This window comes from Lathyrus oleraceus, chromosome 3 (assembly GCF_024323335.1).
Source record: "Lathyrus oleraceus cultivar Zhongwan6 chromosome 3, CAAS_Psat_ZW6_1.0, whole genome shotgun sequence".
Taxonomy (NCBI): Eukaryota; Viridiplantae; Streptophyta; class Magnoliopsida; order Fabales; family Fabaceae; genus Lathyrus; species Lathyrus oleraceus.
In genome coordinates this window covers 265940274-265942685 of record NC_066581.1, presented here as the reverse complement: position 1 = coordinate 265942685, position 2412 = coordinate 265940274, and the positions used below count along the sequence as shown (strand labels likewise).

The following is a 2412-nucleotide window of genomic DNA, read 5'->3' as shown; positions in this document are numbered from 1 at the left end:
ATACTTAACAGATCTATCGGCTAATTGGAGGGATATCTTAGTCGGTTGTAATTCTCCTAAGTTTAACCTTTTACACATAGCTAAGGGCATTAAACTCACACTAGCGCCTAAGTCTAGGAAAGCCTTGTCGATCACATGACTCCCTAGAATGCAAGGTATAGAAAAACTCCCAGGGTCTTTCTCCTTCTTAGCAAGTTTATTCTTGGAAATAAAGTTTCATTCCAATGTCTTGGGATCGTCAAGCCTACGCTTGTTGGTTAAGATGTCTTTGAGAAATTTGGCGTAAGATGGAATTTGGGTGATGGCTTCGGTGAAAGGAATCTCGACATGAAGCTTCTCTATTACTTTTATAAACTTTTGGTATTGGTTATTGTTTTTGGTTTGTTTAAGTCTTTGCGGATATGGAATTGATGGTTTGTACGGGGGTGGTGGTTTGTAAGTTTTATCCTTGGCTTCTCCTTCTTGGTCGGTTTGTTTTTCAGGTTCCACCGGTTCCTCTTCTTGGCTGGTAGGTATATTTTCTTTAGAATATTTGGACTCGCTCATTGCTGGGTTATGAGGCCCTTTGTAAGCGGTCCCACTTCGTAATGTGATAACGTTAGCTTGCCCTCGAGGGTTGAGTTGAGGTTGTCCAGGGAATTGTCCTCTAGGTGTAGTTTGTGGGGCTTGGTTTTGTGCTACCTATGAGATCTGGGTTTCAAGCATCTTATTGTGAGTAATTATCTGATCAACCTTAGTCCCTAATTGCGTTATCAGTTTGTTTACGTGAATGTTCTGGTTTAGGAATTCTTTATTTTGCTGAGTCTGGCCTGATATAAAGCTCTCCATGATCTTCTCAAGGTTAGGCTTCTGGGGCACAACTTGCATAGGTTGATTTGGTTTTTTGGCTTGAAAACCTTGTGGTCTTTGAGGTGCATAATTTTGGATAGGGTTCTGGTTTTTATAGGAAAAATTTGGGTGATTCCTCCATCCAGGGTTGTAAGTGTTTGAAAATGGGTTACCTTGGGCGTAATTCACTTGGTCGGTGTTCAGGTCGTTCAAAAGGTTACATTCCGCCGATCCGTGTCCTTTAGATCCACAAAGTTCACACTCTGTGTGGACTACCGCTGCGGTGTTAGAGTTTGTAGAAATATGTTCGACCTTAAGGGCTAAAGCGTCCATTTTCGCTTGCATCATGTCCATAGAACTCATCTCATGTATTCCACCTTGGGTCTCCTTTTTCTCTATTGATGCTCGTTCAGTTCCCCATTGGTAATGGTTTTGGGCCATATCCTCAATTAGGTCGCAAGCTTCAGGGTAAGGTTTGTACATCAACGCGTCACCAGCGGCAGCGTCGATGCTCATCTTTGTTTTATAATGGAGTCCATTGTAGAAGGTATGAACAATCAGCCATTGTTCTAGGCCATGGTGTGGACAGACTCTTAACAACTCTTTGTATCTCTCCCAAGCTTCAAAAAGTGATTCTCTTTGGTTTTGAGTAAATCTAGTTATTTGGTTTCGAAGAACAGCAGTCTTACTGGGGGGAAAATATCTAGCAAGGAATACTCTCCTAAGGTCTTCCCAGGTAGTTATTAAGTTGGCTGGAAGTGAATCTAACCATGAACGTCCTATATCCCTGAGGGAGAAAGGAAATAATCTTAAACAAATCGCATCAGGTGAAGCACCGTTGGATTTAAAGGTGTCGGCCAGTTGGATAAAGACTTTTAAATGTTGATTTGGGTTCTCACAGAGTAATATAAAAGAATATCGATCCCACCGAGACCAAATCGTTAATCTATCGATTACTATTGTTACAATGTTTATCGAAGGCGGTACAAAAGAGATATTGATGTTGCAAATAAAGAAAATGATAAATACAGTGCAGATAAAGACAGGCTTGAATGTATTTCACGCCAGTTAAATGATGCTTCGATTGTCTAAATAGAACTACTTATGGGGCAATATTTTCCACTCTTGAAAAGAGTCCATTTAACGGGAACTGTCGGTTTTGCATATTCAGAAGCGAGTTTACCCTTAAATTAAGGCCTTTTATTGTCACTTATAAAAGGTGCACAGAATGCTAAAGTAGTAAACCTATTTTTAAGAAATAAGACTCGTAAGCTTAGTTGAAAAGTGATTTTGATTCGGAAAGTTTTACCTAAGGAGTTTCCTGATTTCAAATCTATCAACGCGTCCGAAAACAGTTTCAAAAATTGATTTTCCTTGAAGTGATAAAAATTCCTAGTAACTAAGCCAAGGTGCTTTCGCACTCCTTGAGTAGTTAAAATTAACCAAGTTTGTTTTAGAAAACTCGAATTAAGAATCAAAACAGCCCCTAAAGCATTTCTACAGATGCAATATGTGAAACATCTCTTTAACCGCGATCCTTACATTCTAACCTTTGAAAGATTTAGCCAAACATGGTAATACAAA

At 39.5% G+C, this 2412-nt stretch overlaps 1 non-coding gene across 1 annotated transcript; it reads left to right on the top strand.

Moving 5' to 3' along the window:
* Window positions 1-1399: 1399 nt before the first annotated feature.
* On the top strand, window positions 1400-1506 carry LOC127133075 (small nucleolar RNA R71). Its single transcript, XR_007807070.1, has one exon. It is a non-coding gene; the product is annotated as a small nucleolar RNA R71 (small nucleolar RNA).
* The last annotated feature ends 906 nt before the right edge of the window (window positions 1507-2412 follow it).